This window comes from Microtus oregoni, unplaced genomic scaffold, assembly GCF_018167655.1.
Source record: "Microtus oregoni isolate MIOR12 unplaced genomic scaffold, Mior012 000006F_ref0000085, whole genome shotgun sequence".
In the NCBI taxonomy this organism is placed as follows: domain Eukaryota; kingdom Metazoa; phylum Chordata; class Mammalia; order Rodentia; family Cricetidae; genus Microtus; species Microtus oregoni.
The window spans coordinates 10,683,433-10,702,066 of record NW_024543065.1 but is presented as its reverse complement, the minus strand read 5'-3'; the positions used below and the strand labels follow the sequence as shown (position 1 = coordinate 10,702,066).

At 38.8% G+C, this 18,634-nt stretch overlaps 1 protein-coding gene across 1 annotated transcript in view; it reads right to left on the bottom strand.

Moving 5' to 3' along the window:
- The window catches only part of Themis (thymocyte selection associated), a 189,498-nt gene that overhangs the window by 10,970 nt on the left and 159,894 nt on the right, over positions 1 to 18,634 (bottom strand). The gene's annotated exons all lie outside the window — the stretch shown is intronic.

Here is an 18,634-nt window from a genome sequence, read left to right as displayed (position 1 = left end):
AATTGAAATCAAGCTAAGCACCATCCTAGCCTAGTTTGTTTTCATCACTGTTTAGAATTCCATACACTGTGCATCACACAGTATGCTCTACTTTCTGGTTGTACTCTTTCCTTATAGATATAACATAGGATATTCCTTGAATGGATATACTGAATAGGAATTAAAGTGGTTGGGTTGATTCTAAATTTTAACTATTATAAAAAGATACTATATCAATATTTATTATTTCTTTGCTTCTCTTTTGCACATTTCTGTTAGGTGAACATACATGCAGATTTCTGTAAAGATGCATGAAGGTTAAGTTCAATTATCAGCTTAGGAGTATCAAGAAAATACATGTTTGTATTTCTGTGAGGGATTTTGCAGAGAAGATTTGGGTGTACGACCTGTGAATGAGGTTACCATCATCCCAAGTCTGGGGCTCCCAGACAGAAGTAATTTGGCTGAGCTCCAGCAGTCTTCTTTCTCTGCCTTGTGATATGAGCAAACATGCCCCACTGTCACGTCTTCATCCAATAATGAATTTTGTCCTCTCAGACTAAGAACCAAAATAAAGTCCCCTCCCTTGGGGTTGCTTTCTGATGGTCATTTCTCAGATCAGTGAGCAAAGTGACAAATGTAACATATTTTTCACTGGGTGCATATCCATCTAGCTTCATAGACCCTGCAAAAGATTTTCCTGAAAAAATACATTCAGGAATGTGTGAAATTTCAGTTCCTCCATATTGGGAGTTGTAACTGTCTCTTCAAAAATCCTAGAGATTCTGAAGTGTCGGTATTACCTCCTCATGGTTTTAGTTGGTATTTCTCAGTTCACTGTAGAGCCTAAATAGCTTTATGTGGGTTGCTGCAAGTTCTTTTTCTGTTTACGTAGAGCATCGCTTAGACATTTTAATTCTGTGACAAACACTTGAGGAAACAACGTGTGGAGGGAAAGGTTTAATTTGCTCACAGTTTCCTGCAGTTTCAGTCTATCTTGGAAGGGAGGGGGTGCAAACTGCAACAGTTACCATGGTGTCCGACAAAATAAAGCGAGAGAGAATTTCTATTCTCACTGTTTTTCTAAATTCCCATTTTTATGCTATCATGGCCCCCAGCCAATGAAATGTCATCACTCCTATTCAAGGGAGGGCATTCTTTCCAATTATTCTGCTCTGGAGACATCTGTGCTCACTTCCTAGACTGTTTCAATTCATTGAGGGTGACAGTCCAAACCAAATATCTAAATTTCACACCTATTTGTACAGTAAGTAGTTGAGCATCTTGCCCACTGTCTCCATCCCTCTGTGTTCTGTTACTGGATACATATACATATATATTTGTATGTATATGTTATATATAACTTATATATTTATAAATAACTTGTTTTCAGAATATATATTTCAGAATTTTTGATACTCCTTAGCTATTAATATTATCAAATATTTCCTTCTCTTATGGATCTTGTCTTTTACTTCTGAACAGTGTTTTCTACAATGTTTATCTACAGGTTGATTTTAGCAATGTTTTAAAACAATACTTGTTCATTTTATCTGGCTTAATTTCATTTAAACAAGAAAATATAATTATTACCTCATTAGATTCATTGAGTCTATAATGCAATGTAATTCCATGAAGTCAAGAGTAGATGTCATTTTATGTCCTGACTTGAGAGATACCGGCTATCTGGAAACAAAACCAAGACCTAGTAACCATGACTCTCATATGGCTTTGAAATAATGATCAAGAACTACTAACTTAAAAAAAAAGAAAGAAAGAAAAGGAGGAGGAAATCCATTTTATAAATCTCGCTGAAATGGACGACCCTGGCTGTATTTTTTTTAAGTAAACAATCTGACTATCAAGCCTTGGAAATTAACTACAAATAAACAGAAAAACAGAACAAAGGACACTTTGGGAAGATTCCTCTTCACAGGCAAGTCTTTGAATATATGCCACCTCAGTCTATGATATCTGACTTGTGATAACAAGGAAGGAAACTGACTAAGGAAGAAGTTAAGTGAAGAGAGGGAGGATGCTTGGCAAACAGGAAAGGGCCCTTAAACAGCCACCCGTTAACTCGAGTTCCTCTGTGGCCACTATGTGACTGCTGTCCTGAATCATGTTCACTTGTAGCTACAGGAATACAACCAACAAAATCCATGCTGTGGGCTTCTCTATGGAAAACCTTCTCTTTCCTTCTACGTACTGAGTAAAAAAGTAGAAGGAAATACACATTCGAAAAGACAAAAAATTAGGTGCCAGTCAGACGGCCTAGTGGGTATAGTCACGCACAATCAAACTCAAAAACCTACGTTTGATTCCAAGAACCCACATAATGAAGGGGACCACCTCCCTTAAACTATCCTTGAACCTCCCAGTGTACACAGTAGCACATGTGATCCAATCCCCCAAAATAAAAGTTCAAAAGTGATGACGTAAATATCTGCCAGCCAATGTCAATACATGAATATCCTTTAGAGCATGACTTGAACTATAAAAAACATTTGTGAGGCAGCTAGGCAAATTTTTGTCTTTACCTGACTCCTGATGACGTCCATAAGGAATTACTGCTAGTGTCTCAAGTATGGTATGGAATTGTTTATTTTAAATACCTCTATCACTTAGAGTTACCTATAAAGTAATTTATTGATGAAACTAAATGAAATGATAACTCATTTATTTTTTATACACTTCAGTTGCAGTATAGAATAATGATACAGATGGGATTAAACTGGTTTTCGATTGACAGTTGGCAAAGTCAAGAAACAGTACACGGGAGTTCATCATGCTATTCTAATTATTTTGGGTGTATTTTTGGATTTTTCCCATTTTAAGTTAAAAATAAATCTATAAATATAATTTTTCCTAAGATATGCGATCAAGACAATAATATACTTATATCCAACATAAGGAAACATCTATCAGATTTCAGAAAGGATGGGCTGATAATGCTAGATTTTCTGTATTCTTAGAGGACTTGACTCAATATTTCTCCAGACGAGCAAAAGAAGCCATAGTGTGGAAGTTTTGCAAAGGGTAGAGCAAAGGTTGTGAACTAGATAGCTGAACTTTTTGTTGGCTTTTTAAGGAAGGGTTTTACTTTCTCTCACAATTTAAGGAGAGGTACAGTCCACTGTGGCAGGAAGGCATGGCAGTGGGAGTGTGAGGTGGCTGGTCACCGCTATGTCTGTACTGAAAAAGCAGATAAAGAAAAATACTGGTGTTTGGATTATTTCCTCCCCCCCCCCCACACACACCTTTTTTTCTTGCATGGGGTCCTAGTGCCACCCACACTCAATATGAATAATCCTTCCTCAATTTAATCATTTTGGAGAAATATTTCACAGACACAGCTATAGATGTGACTCCTAGGTGATTTCCAATGCCTTCAAATTGCAAAGAAAATTAACCATCACAAGCCCACTCCTGTCCACTCGATATCTGAATACATCTCTTTTAAATCACGACACACCATCATTACTTCACTGTTGTTAGATTTTACTCTAGCCCCACATTGGAGCACCAAAATGTTGTTGGTTTTTTTGTTTGATTTTTGTATTAAAACTCGTTTAGCTCTTTGCTTCTTTGGGAGCCTGTCATCCAGATCTTAAATAAATGTACACAGAGAAACTTATTATTACTTACAAATGCCCTGCCTTAGTTTGGCTTGTTTCTAGCCAGCTTTTTTTTTTAATTATCCTATCTATCAATTCGTCTCTGGGCTGTTGTCTTACTTCTATAATCTCACTTTCCGTCTTACTCTGTGGTTGGCTATGTAGCTGGGTGGCTGACCCCTGATCTCCTCCTATCCTTGTTCTCTTGTTATCCTCTCCTCCCAATTTTTTTCTATTTTTCTCCTGCTGTATTCCAGCCCCAACTTTCTGCCGACTTGACTATTCAGCTGTTTATTAAACCACCAGGGGTTTTAGATTAGGCAAAGAATCACAGCTTCACAGAGTTAAATAAATGAAGCATAAAAGCACACAACACATCTTTGTATCATTAAAGCAAATGTTCCATAGCATAAACAAATGTAACACATCTTAAAATATTCTAACACCTCACAAAGGCTCAAGTCTTTCTCATATCCAGAATGCATCCAGTCCAACTGCATAAATCCTTATTGTCTTTAATAGTCCCATCATTGACAAAAGTCTCTGTGTATTGACAAAATCTTAACTATGAGCCTCCATAAAATCAAAATATAAGTATTCCATTAAGACAGGACAAACATTTCCATTCAAAAAAATGAAAGAATGGAAGGATAGCAAGGAAAGACTGGACCAAAGCAAGAAACATTTTAAAGGTATTTCAAAACAGCATGTATTTCAGAAAATTTCAGTTACAAGAGATGAGATTCTGCTGGAAGACCAGAAAAAAGGTGACCAAGGACTGTCCAAGCATGTCTTAGGCAAAAAAAAAAAAACAACCATAAGACTGAAAATTTTCTATTTCAAATCAAAAAGGTGTTTACATGCTAAGCTAAGCAGAGGCGGGCAATGGACAATCAATCAAGTATGTACACTTTCTCAAACAATTAGCATGTACAGCATTAGGAAAAAACAAGCCCAGGGGACAGTGGCTAGAATAAAATGCTCAGCTCACATTCTCAATGACTTTGTCATACAGGGTTGCAAGTGTGTCTGTGTCATTTGAAAGGCAAAATAACATAACCAAGGTGCCTATATTTCCACCAAGTTAGCCCCATGCAACATGTTATGGAATTTGTTCAATAGTGTAGATATCTTGAGAGAAGATATCAAATTACAAAAAAACTGAAGTTACTACAAACCATATTTTTGTTTTGTTTAAACTTCAAAGTGGACATGAAGGGAGCAGTGCCTCTCAATGAAAAAAAAAAATCTGTGGCCAACAGGCAACACAACTACATGGTGAGGGTTTCTGTTCAAGACCGACTGTTCATTAGATGAAGTTCTTCAAATGCAGGGGGCACAAGAATTCTTTCATATACTCAACACACTGAGACTATCCCATCCTACCAGTTTCAAAGATCGTATTTCTTTCTTTCTTTTTTTTTTTTTCTGCCTTCCTTTACTTGCTTGTTCAAAACAACCTGGTCGGTTCTTCTCCAGCTGTGTATAATACATTTAGGGCGTCAAGCCTTTGAATAAAGGGGGGGCGGGCACAGTGTTTTCAGAACACACATTTGCAGATCATGTGAGGCTTTGGGAAGAACAAGCCAATCCCGCGGACCCTGTGATCACGTGGCTCTAGGCTGGAATGATGAAAACAGATAATTTGCCATGGCGACTGAGAGCCTCTGGAAGCCCTGTGTGACAAATGCCAGGGCAGTTCCTCCAAATCACAGGCATCAGTGGGTTGAGGACACTTTTCTCTGGCACACTCTGTGTTGTTTACTTTGAGATTCGGAATACTAGTGTTTGTTTATTTAATGAAAGGTCAAAGATGCTTCCAAGGAATGCTGGAGAAGTCTGCTAGCGTGAGTCCTTTCCGACGACCTTCAGCTACTGAACTTCAAAGCAGTCATTAAACTACTATATCCCCCATTAAGGAAATCAGTGTTCCAGCCGAGGGGTTTGACAAATGCAGCCCCTATGTCTGACAAGCTGAGCCAATGACTTTGAACTGAGGGTTCTGGATGAACAGCGCATGCAGAGGCTGTCTCAGAGCTCTCCTTATTTACATAAATGCAGATCTTCCATCACTCATCCCGAAACTTCTTTCAGCGAATGTCATCAACCAAGAAAGATTAACTCAGGAATACAAAGGAAAAGATGAGGTTGACACCACCTCAAGACACACTATTGCTTATTCCTCTGAGGGAACAAACCTTGCTCTGGACATGCTTTATTACCTGAGCAACTTTTTAAGCTATATAACAGGACACCCTTTACCTACCACGTCCTTCCTCACCAAGTACCAATTTCTGTATCCCAGAATGTTTTTTAAGCTTCAAGTGTCTGATTTTTCTTATGTTATCATATTTTGTGAATTTCAGCACACAAATGTGTTAATTAACTATGGTTTTTTTCTTCTATTATTTTTTTGTATCAATTCAGTTTTTTCTTTGGACAAGGAATCTGTAAAGGTGGAAGAAAGCTGTCTTCCCCTTACATATACACCAAATAGAATCCTTGGAAAGACTTATAGGGTTACGGTAACATAGATGAGATTGTACATAGTAGCCAAGCTCTCCATCCAGAAAAGCACTTCAGAGTGCTTAATAAAGAGGTTAAAGGAAGAGTGTTTGGATTCACTGCCTTTTATACCTATATATGAGATTCCCATTTAATTACCAGAAAGCTTGCTATTTCTCTATTGGTATGAGTAAATAACACATATCTAAAGTCATGTATTGAAAGTTAATTTTGTTATATAATTTGAAAACTAAATTGAAAGATAAATTACTCAATGGTCTAGGTGATTATAAAATAAGCATGCACTGTATTTGAAACTGCAAAAAAAAAAAATCCAACCTACTCCTGTATTTATTCTGGATGTAGAACATTGAATAAGGCTGAGGACAAAATTAATGATAATAAGGGATATTTATGAGCTAGCAAGTTATAAATATAGGTTAAAAATTCCAAGATCTGCCGAGCGGTGGTGGCACACGCCTTTAATCCCAGCACTCGGGAGGCAGAGGCAGGCGGATCTCTGTGAGTTCGAGACCAGCCTGGTCTACAGAGAGCTAGTTCCAGGACAGGCTCCAAAGCCACAGAGAAACCCTGTCTCGAAAAACCAAAAAAAAAAAAAAAAATCCAAGATCTAACCCCCAGGATCATATAAGGATTTTAAGTGTATTAAAAATGCAAGATCTATAGTAAACATTAGTCCAGCAAAGGAGATAAAAGCCAAAAGCTGATAAGTAAAGCACAGTTATAAAAGACCTAAACAGCATTCACATGTATAAAACAAACAAGCACATAGGTTGAAACCCTATCATTTGCAGACCTATGTTACATGTTATATAACATACACCCATGTTATTTTTCTTTTTTGCCATTTTATGACTTCTATATTCTTTATATCCTAAGGTGATGTGAGATGAGTACTCCTTTGCCATTTTCTTTTTGGTCATAAGAGGGCTTATATTAGTGTTTGAAATCTAGGAAATGATGGCTAAGGAAAAATTAAATGATCAAAAGAATAAAAGAAAAATATTTAGATCTGCATCGGCATCATTTTATTAATGCTACCAGAAGAAAAGTAAAACAATGTACAATATAAGAAGTAACTTGTTCAATAGTAATTATTTTTGTTAATTAAAATATTCTTCATTTCTAGGGCATAACTAGAAGCTTCACCATTACTAACTAGTATTCAAGATTCTGGAAGGTGCTTTCCATGTTACTGGAGGAAAAGTCATCATTAATTTCACCAAGTACAAATCCTGTGACATACATGATATATTGGTGCAATAGTGGCACAAATATTATAGGAGTAAACAATCACTTTTTTTAAAAAAAATGAAAAGTGTATTTAAGGCACACTTCATGAGAATGAACCCATAGCTGATAAATCAGCTAAGAACTGAAATTAGATAGGTCATAAACTTAGTTTTTTATCTTCTGATTTCTGTTCTTTGTTTTCTGTTTTGTTGTTTTACTTGTTTTGGGGGGAGGGGTATTTTTGTTTGTTTCCTTTAAGACAAAGAAAACATGAATTTGGATGGGTAGGAAGGTAAGGAGGGTCTTTTAGGAATTGGGAGAGGGAATAGGATATGATCAAGATATATAAAAAAAATTCAGTAATTTTTAAAAATAGGTCAAAGTAACAATATTTTCTTATATTGCCTCATAAATTCTACATGTTTCTTTGTCTCAAAAGAATAAGTAAAACAAAATATTACTCATTTGACCTCTGTGTGGTATTCAAGTATAAAATTTACAGTTGCCTTAAAAAGTAGGTTATTGCCTTTCTGGTTTTGTTACCTCACTCAGAATAGTTTTTTTCTAGTTCTATCCATTTACTTTCAAATTTCAAGATGCCATTGTTTTTTACTACTGAGTGGTACTCATTGTATAAATGTACCACATTTTCTTTACCCATTCTTTAGTTGAGGGACATCTAGGTAATTTCCAGGTTCTGGGTATTACAAATAATACTGCTATGAACACAGGTGAGTACATGTCATGTGGTATGGGTATGCATCCTTTAGTTATATGCCCATGAGTGGCATTGATGGGTCTTGAAGTAGACTGATTCCCAATTTTTTGAGAAACTGCCATACTGATTTCCAAAATATCTGTACTAGTATGCACTCCCACCAGCAATGGAGAAGTGGTCCCCTTCCTCCACATCCTCTCCAGCATAAGCTATCATTGGTGGTTTTGATCTTAGCCATTCTGACCAGTGTAAGATGATATGTCAGAGTCATTTTGATTTGTGTTTCCCTGATCGCTAAGGATGTTGAACAATACCTTAAATGTCTTTCAGCCATTTGGGATTCTTCAAAGTTAAGAACTCTCTGTTTAGATCTGTACTCCATTTTTAATTGGATTATTGGTATTTTGATATCTAGTTTCTTGAGTCTTTATATATTTTGGAGATCAGTCCTCTGTCTGATGAGGGGTTGGTAAAGATCTTTTTCCCATTCAGTTGGCCTCTGACAAACACAGTACGTATTCACTCATAAGAAGATATTAGAAGTAAAGCAAAGGATAACCAGCCTATAGTCCAGAATACCAGAGAAACTAAGTAACAAGGAGAACCTTGAGAGAGACATATAAAAGACAAGCTCTCCTGAGGACGTGGGGATCTTGGGGTGGGAGAAGAAGAGAAAGTGAAAGAGGAGGGATAAGGGAGACTGGGAGTGAGGAGGAGAACTTGAGGGAACATGATGACCGAGATGGGGGAATGACAGAGAGGGACAGCAAGGAAAGAGATATCTCAATTGAGGGAGCCATTATAAAGCTAGCAAGAAACCTGACAATTGGGAAATTCCCAGGAATCCATAAGGATGACCCTTAAGCAATAGTGGGAATGGTACCTGAACTGGCCTTCCCTTATTATCAGATTGGTGACTACCGTAGTTGTCATCATAGAACCTTCATCCAGCAACTGATGGAAGCAGATGCAGAGATACACAGGTAAGTACTTGGCCAAACTCCCAGAGTCCAGTGGAAGAGAGGGAGGAGCAAATGGGGATCAAGACTAGAATGGGTATAACCACAGAGATACCTAACTTCAGCTAGTAAGAACTCAAAAATCTCCAGACTGACAGTGGGGAAATCTGCATAGGACCAAAGTAGACCCTCTGAATGTTGGTGACAAATGTTTGGCTGTGACAGTCTGTGGGAGTAACTGGCAGTGGGACTAGGACTTATCCTGAGTTCTTGAACTGGCTCTTTGAAGCTCATTCTCTTTGGAGGAATACCTTGCTCTACCTAGATATAGGGGGGGAGGACCTTGGTCCTGTCTCAAAGAGATATGCCAGAATTTGTTGACTCCCCATGGGAAACCTTACCATTTCTGAGCAATAGATGGGGGTGAATGAGGGAATGGGGGAGAAGTGGAAGGAGGGGAGGGAGTGCTTACTGGGATAGGCATGTAAATAAGAAAAGATTTTAAAATAAAAAAATATAGGTTATTGCCATGGAGTTTTTCATATTAGGAACAAGAAGCAGGACCATATAGGAGAAAAGATAGTGAGCGAGATCATCCATAATTAATGCATGTTAATGCATGTTAATGCATGTTTATGCATGTATAATGGCATTTCATTTGTATTTTAATAAATAAAGCTCACCTGAGGATCAGGAAAGTAAAACAGCTCCACTGGTCAGCCTTACAGACAAGGTAGCAATGACACACACCTTTAATCCCAATAGCCACAATGACACCTTTAACCCCATACTAGCTTGGCATAGAAACCAGGCGGTAGTGATGTGCACCTTTAATCCTAGCACTAGAGAGGATTATAAGATGGAAGGAGACAGCTCTCAGTCTCAGTCTCATTTTTGAGATTCCTGAAGACAAGATTGCCTTTTCAAACTGAAGTAGAGGTAAGAGCCAGTGGGTAGCTGTTTTGCTTTTCTGACCTACAGGCTGAACCCCAATTTCTATCTCTGAGTTTTTATTACTCATGCTTCATGCATTTTACGTGGATGTCACAGAAGAACCGATTTGTTTTTATAATTAGCCAAATAGCACACATTCACAATTGCGTATCTGTTAAAGTTAGGCTATACATAACCAACCAGAGGGACTTGGGTAGTAACTTTATATGACCACCAGATGGCAGTGCTCCCCATCGTATCTAGCTATTTGCAGCTGACTAAGCAATGACATTATATCTGTGTATTGGATTTGAATGTGGGAAATCCGCCAGGAGTCCTTTGCTCTGGGATTAAATGTCTGATTTGAAAAGTGACTTTCATGGGCAAAAGTGCTTTTTTTTTCTTTTTTCAGTCATACCTACACCTTCAGTACAAAGACTATTTGCATGAACTCCAGACTACACTGGACCCTCCTAGGAGTGCAAGGAGAACCCTCCCTTGACTGTGAAGACTTCAGCAGACTGGTAAATGCACCAATGAGTACCTCAGAGTATTGTGTTTCTGAAATCACAGCTAAGTGAGAAATTTTCAAATGCCACCCATATCCCAAGCACTCTTATCTCAGCTCCGAGAATATTTACTTAAAACATTTTCATTTTTTTGGCAAACAGCTATGTAAAATACATTTAATTTTACCTTTTTAAAAAGATGCATGTGTCCCCGAGACATATGACTAACGTGCTGGCTTTGAGGATTTTGCTCTCTAGCTACATAGGCACAAATATATCACAGACTAATTCAAGAATTAGAAGCTTAACGCTGTGATTACTGACATTCGCATTCGGGAATTACAAGCAATAGAGAATCCATCAACTACCTTCACTGCAAGAGATAACTTGGATGCATTTTCTGACTTACAAATTTATACCTCTAACAAATTCCTGCTTCTGACATGAATCACTTATTAGTGAAATAGTCAGTACAGGGATTCATATAATTTTAAAATGCTGTCTGTATTTTATTTACGGAACAGATGAGGATCATTGTGGGGAACACTGGACACAGCAAGGGATGGGGTTCCAGGAAAGTGATATCCCTGGGGGTGGGGAGAAGGCAATGATTTGGCAGGGGTAGCTTTCTTTCCACCTTGGCTTTTTCCTATTTTCACTAACAGAGAGGAGAACACAGCTAAGGATGAACCCTACCGTGGCATTGTTCCCTTTCTGTCCCTCACCACCATGGCAAGCAATGCCATATGCCATACATCTGGAGAATGCAAACTATTTTTAATATACCTAATATAAAGCAAGTGTAGGAATTCAGTATAAATTTAAGTAACAAAAATACTCATTACCCAGAACTAAATTCATAGCGATCCACAGAGAACTGGACTGTAATCCAATTTCCAAATACTGTAGCATATGTGGATATAATCATGCATAGAAAAAGAACTATTTTATATGGATGGGGACTTTGGGAGCAAATTATTCAGGTAAACAAGGCAACACAGAGAGGCCAGAGAATAGCAAGTTCTGCCCTACTTCAGGTGCAAGGAGCGATGTTTGTCACATAAAATTAGGGTTGTCAGTTTCTCAACTTTATGTAGTACCTTTGTAACTCCTGTTCCTCTGCACACACAATTTTAAGACTTCCGCCCAGAACCTTGCGGATTATTTTGCCACCCCATCTAATGCTTTCCTGCTATACTCAGCTGTAGAATCAGGAAATCTCAAGTTTGACAGCTTTCAAGTCCATCCTACTGGGCAGTGGGCTCCCGGCAATGTTTCTGCTGATCCAACTTCCAATTTCTGTGGAGCCCTCAATACATGTGTGATGAATGAATTAATCAAATAAGTAACTCATGGGAGTTTTCTGGCTAGCCAATTTTTGGCAAAATTCCAAAACGTCTGGAAAACACATGCTTGTTCACAGGTTCAGAGTTCTGGAATATTCGTACACTGTATTTTTTTTTTTCCAAGACAGGGTTTCTCTGTAGCTTTAGGTGCTTGTCCTCGAACTCGCTCTGTAGATCAGGCTGGCCTTGAACTCACAGCGATATGCTTAGCTCTGCCTCCCATCTTTTAGTTTAAAGGCTTGTGCCACCACTCCCTGGCCCACTGTGTTGGTTTCTATAGCTACAACTGAAAACTATCACACAGTTACTGGTCTAAAATATTATCCTCTAAATTCCCAAGGGTTGAAAACAGTGGTGGCACTATTCTAGCCTAGCCATTACCCTCCCGCTGATCATTTCACCCTGCTGGTCTGGGTCCTGATTTCCTCCTCTGCTTCTCATCTTCAGGGAAACCACACTAGGGTCCCCTAGCTAAAACCTCTCCCCTTTTAACCATATCACATTTTTCTATATGCAAGGGTATTTGAGGAGCATGAAGAGAGTATCATTTGGCATCTAGGACAATGTGAGGGGATGCATTTTACTTACTAAAAAGGAAAGCATTGGGAAATTGAAAGATTTGTGGCAGAGCAATCCTGGCAGGGCCCCTGGTGCGTGGAAGACCGCAGCGGGTGGAAGACAGACAGATACGCCACTTAGGTATAGAGTTTATTTAGTGGGTATTGGAAAGGGTATAGGGGTAAGGGGATTATGCAGGTAAGGGGCGGGGAGAAGGGGGATGGACAGAAAGGAGATGCAAAAGGACACCTAGAGGGAAGAGATGGAGAGAAGGCTAGAGATCAGCTTGCCTCAATAGGAAGGGGGAGTTTGGGAGTGGGCAGAATTTGTCTCTTAAAGGGACCGTGTACCCAGGTGACAGGGAAGGTCAGCAGAATGATAACAGAAATAATAAGCAAGAAGAAACAAATAATGAGTGGAAAATTAACATTTATGACTTACAGCTGTCTCGAGGCCACAGACTGAAAGACGATGCTTCAGGGAAGGAGCAAACAATAAGCAAAGAGTTGCAAGCCAAGCAAGAAGATCTGAGTTCTACCCCCAGAACCCACATAAAAAAAGCAGGGAACCAGCAAGAAGCTTAAAAAGCATAAAGATAATTGTTGCCCTGAGTCTAACCCCAGAACTTACATGATAGAAAGAGAGAACTGACTGGCTCTGAAGAATTGCCCTCTGACCTTGTCTTGGGTGTCACAGCACACAAACATGCAGAGAGAGAGGGGAGGGGGAGAGGGAGAGGGAGAGGGAGAGAGAGAGAGAGAGAGAGAGAGAGAGAGAGAGAGAGAGGAAGAAGAAGGAGGAGGAGGAGGAGGAGGAGGAGAGAAGAGGAGAGAGAAAACTTATTTTTTTAATAGTTGGTTAAGTGAAATGTACTTGTAATCCCAGGGTTGTGGACACAGAGAGAGCTGAATTTCTGGGACTCACTGGCCAATCAATGAAGACTAATGGGAGAGCTCCAGGAGAATGAGAGACCCTGTCTGAGGAGATGGATGGCCTTCCTCAAGATGAGATCTGAGCTTATCCCCTAGCTTCCATTGATGTACAGTCACATAGGCATGTACACACTTGCACACATGCACACACACACACATGAACAGAAGCATAAAAAAGAAGAAAAGAAACTGAAGAAGAAGGTGATTCTGTAAGACAGAAAGAGCCTAGGCTGCCTACTCCACTGTGCCCAACTTATTCACTGTAATTCTTTTGTAGGAATCATCTACCCGACACCTTCCCAATGTTTGTGTACTCTAAGATTCTATTGCACTAATAGGTAAAATATAGAGTGTCTTTAAATCCTGTGCATTTCAGAGAGAATCTCCACAGAGAGAGAAAGCAAAAAATTAGAGTAGTTCAATAGAAACCTGGTTTTTTGTTGTTTTTGGTTTTGTCTTACTGCTTTGTATATCTTTCCTGAACCCATGGGATAAGTTTACCACAAAAGACTTTTAAAATCACTTTAAACACCCAAGTTATTAGGTACTGGAAGCTCAAATATGTTCAGAGACCATGAAGCAGAACTCAGACAGAGAAAGGAAAATACCATATTTGTGACTGATGCTACTGTTAAGGCTATTAGTTGGTGATCTCGTATAAATGACAGCTGGTGGCTTGTTGGTAAAATGCCGCAATAGAAGCCCCTCATTCATTGAAGCATAGCTAAAATCTTACTGAATGTAAAGTTCAAACCATTAATAGTTATTGTTCAGGAATTATTCTGAAATGCAGCAAATGTTATTTATTCCAGTCCAACTAAATAGCCAATCCCTGGTTCTTAGCCCAATATAAGCTCTATTTTTCTGAGTTGCTATGGAAAATACAGCAACATAAATAACTCAGCTTTTACTCCCCTTAAATTCAAGGTAGTGTGTGGTCACCAATGACAATGAGAAAGAAGAGGGTTTATTGACTGAAGGACATAGTGTTATCTCTATGAGTAACTAGGACTCCACAGTATAAACCATAAACCCATTATTACCTTGTTTTGAAGAGAGGAAAAGAAAGACATTTAGAGGGAATTCAATGGTATACTTTTCTCATATTTCCCAACAAGTACTCTAAAATTCAAAGGCCTTTTAAGAATTTTGCTTTTATAATCATGCCTGAAAATATCTCCTCCCCTCCCTTCCATCCTATAAAAAGATAATTGGATATGTTTGCTTGCCCACCTCCAAAAGTGCTTAAATTTTATAGATAACATCTTTGAGAAAACAATAAAAAACCTACAAATACTGTGGCTTGGTAGAAAATTCACTTCTAAATCTGAAAACACAGAATCCAATTTTACTATTTCTCTGCCTGTGGTTTATAGACACCGTCAACACAGCAGAAGCTCTCATGGCAAGGGTCAGCTTGCCATTTGCTTGAAAGCTAAATGCGCTGTCTTGTGCATTTTATGTCCTTTTTAGAAGTCAAGTAAGGTCTAACCTTTATTTAAATGTGGAATATCATTTTTATTTTCTTTGGTATCTCTTTGGATCTTAAAAATAGCTGATACAATAGCACTGTTTGATGTTGCTCATCAAATTTCCCTTAAGTATGGAACTAGAATCAAAGTGAAAGAAAGAGCCTGCCAAGACAGAGGATGCACCGGACTGCATAACAAGAGAAAGATGCACAAGTTGGGTGAAAGACCTCGGAAAATGGTTGAGTTTGATAATGTACTTGCTGGACAAGCATGAGAACCTGAGCTCAGACACACAACGCATTTATTAAAGTCAGGCACAATGTATATGTTATCCTGGTGATAGGGAGGCAAAGGCAGGTGGATTCCTGACGCTCATTGGCCAGACAGCCTAGCCGAATTAATGAGCTCCCACATTCAGTGAGACAGGCTGTTTGGAAAAACAATATAGAAAGCAACTGAGGGAGAGATGGAAATTGACCTCTGACCTCCACAAGCACACTGTGCTCATACATATGTAAGCCTACTTGAGTATGCATGCACACAGGAACACATAGAGCCATCCCATATGCGCCCACACTCACACACACACACACACACTATGGGATGAAACAAGAAAATAGAAAACTAATGAAAAACAACAGATCTGCAGTGAATTAATTATTAAAGCTTGAAGCATATGAAAAGCACAATAAAAAGTATTCAAGTAGAAAGTTAGTAGCCTGGATTATATAGCCACTGTTGCAGTTACTGAAGCAATCCATGATGTCATCATGGTCACCTTGCCTCTCAGTTAATCCTTTTCTACATGAACTCATTATTCTAACAAATTTGATCAAAGAAACAATTTCTTGAGAAGCTAAATGGGAATAGTAGTCCTGACCAGCTACGACAACAGGGCACGGCTACGGGACGTGCTCAGGCCAGAAGGAAGACAGAGAAATCATTGAAATTCATCAGCATCAGTTGCTCACAAGCAATTAACAAACTGGTATTTCTGAACAATGACAAAGACAATAATTGGGACAGAACAAATAAATGAAGTGTATTCAGTGGTATAATCAATCATGTCAAGTACTGGGAAAAATGGAAAATGGACAAAAAAGATGTGAGCCACCATGAAAGCACTAGAAAATTTCTCAGGAAGTTATTATTTTATCTGAGAAGTCCAATTTTAGTTATGTAGCACGGACAATTGAAGTAGTTTATGCTGCATATCCAAAATCACAACACAGGAAGCTGAAGCAGAAAGACTGTAAATTCTGGCCCATCCTCAGCCATATTGTATGATGTGTCTCAAAAAATGAAATTATATTCAATTTAAAAATCTGACAAGAATATTCTAAGAAAGGAAAACTAAATTCCTCATGGATCTAAATACATAAATAATAAAGTATTAGCCAACCAAATCTGATGTGTAATTGATAGTATCTTTTTCAAAACATAGTAGGGGACTGGCTTTGTTGGTAAAATTACTTGCTGTACATGTCTGACAACAAAAATCCAGATCCCTGGAACGCACATGGAAAGCTAGACACAGGAGTACAGGTGTCCACAGTCCTAGTTTATTCCTACAGGGCGGTGAGCAAGGGAGAAAGGTTCCACAAGCCCAGAGGCCAGCTAGCCTGACTTCTGCAGCAACAGGTCACCCTGTCCCAAAGAGGGCAAAAAGGTGAACAATACTGGAAGATTGGTTTCTGATATCAACATGTATACAACGGAACACATGAGCCCACAATCACCCACGAGCAAGCAAGCAAGCTTGCAAGCATGCATGCACACACACACACACACACACACACACACACACGCACACACAAAGAAATGAAAGCAGATATTAGAATAGACACTTGAAGATCTGTTTTAATAGGTTTCTCCTTACTCATAGTAGCCAAGTTATAAAATTGATCCAAGTGTGCACTGATGGATGAATGAGTAAACACATTATGTTATCTTATGTGGTGAAATAATATCCAACATTAAACCAGAGGACATCCTGATGCATACTGCAGCATAGATAACCTTAAAGGAAGGATGTCTAGTGAAATAATGATACAGAGGCAGAACAGCAGTTACCGGATGATGGGAAAGGTAACCAGGAAGGGGTTGGGCAGGTTAATTACTCGGAATGTACTAGAGTGACACAAAGGGATGAAGTCCTAGGGTTATTTTCCACAGTGGGTCCCTGCAGTTAGAATTTACTTTATATTATTTCAAAATTGTTGTGTGAAAACAACAAAAAAGGTACCTGCTGAGGAGCTGGGCATGCCAATGACCCTGATTTAATAACACACTGTGTCCTCACGCTGACATCGCCACCATAATCCATGAATGTGTGAAGCCACCATATATGAATTAACTAAAACATGCAAATATGTTTTCAAAACTCATGGAATATGTTAAGGAAAAGGCAAATGTTTAAAGGAACATATTACTTTTACTAATACTGCCGAGCCTGAGGAAGATGGTTGCCTGGTGGAAATTGAGCTGCTCTCCCGGTGAAAGTCACCATGCTAATAAGGGCCCAGTGACAAGTATTAAAAGGTAAGACGTGCCATCAGACAGCTGCCATCCACAGAAGTAAATGGTGATACCTTAGCTCCAGTGAAGGTTTTGCGTGGGAGTCCTTTAATTCTGAGTTTCCCAGTTGTCTGCTAATCGTGTGGGCATCAAATACCACAGAGATAAAGTCTGAGCCTGGGGAAATGCGGGTCCTCTCGATGTTTCTCCCACTCAAAGCCAATCTAAATGAAAAAGTCTGCTTGACATTTAGAAACGAATGGATGTGAGTGAAAAGAAGATGCTCATGTTAGAAATATTCTCGGTGTTTAAGAGGAGCAAAAGAATGAGATTTCAGGAGAAGGGTTTGGAGGGAAATGAGTGTTCGGAGACGTCCTATTCATTCTTTCAAGAGAAAGGACAGAATAAAAGGTTCCTTAGATAGGCTCTCTAAAGGAAAACGTACAAGTGTTGCTTGGCTGTTCTGTGGACAGATGCTGAATTCAAATAAAACTATAGACATCTTTTTGTGCCCCAGGCTGCCTGACATACATGCAAGGACGAAAAACTTGATGATTAAATCAATGCCTTTCATAATTCCTAGCCTAAATTTCTCAGATGCACAAAGCATCAAAAAAGCAAATCTTTTACCTAGCATCAGTTCTGTCGTGAACAACGTATAAGTTGTAGCTAAGAAGCCTATGGCTTTCAGTATTATTCGAGTCATTTCTGAACGTTACCTGGAGGTGTTTTCTCGGGTAAAGAAACAATTTACTAGGTTTTGCTTACAACAATATAGTATGCCATCCCTTGAAATTTTATTTGGGTCCAGAACCAAATAAATAGTAAAGAGAAATAATTGAGATCTAGAAATAGAACTTTTATTAAATCCTTGAACTTAATCAACATTCCAATATAAGATATCAGGTGAAAAGCCCAGGGTTGCCCACAAAACACACTATATATTGATTGCCTGGGAAATTGCCTCCCGGAAAACCACAAAAGCCCCGTGTGTTTTCTTCGGTTGTGAGAGTCATCTGGTCGTTTACACAGAAAGTTCAGCAGGGTTGATCCTTTGAAATTTTTTGGAGGAAACAAATTTTTTTTATTGTCTCTTTTGATTCTATTGATTTTCCAATGTCCTCTGATATCCAATTATCTTGGACACTTCAAACTGTGTTTAATCCAATGTATGAGGGGGACAGTTGGGCACAGGGATATCGGCAATCACATCTCCATTGCAGTATTAGCTACACTAACCAGATGTAGAACAACCCAAATGTCCATCCACAGACAAATAAAGAAAACAGCAAAATACATACATGCACTCCCCCGCGCGCACGTACACACACACAC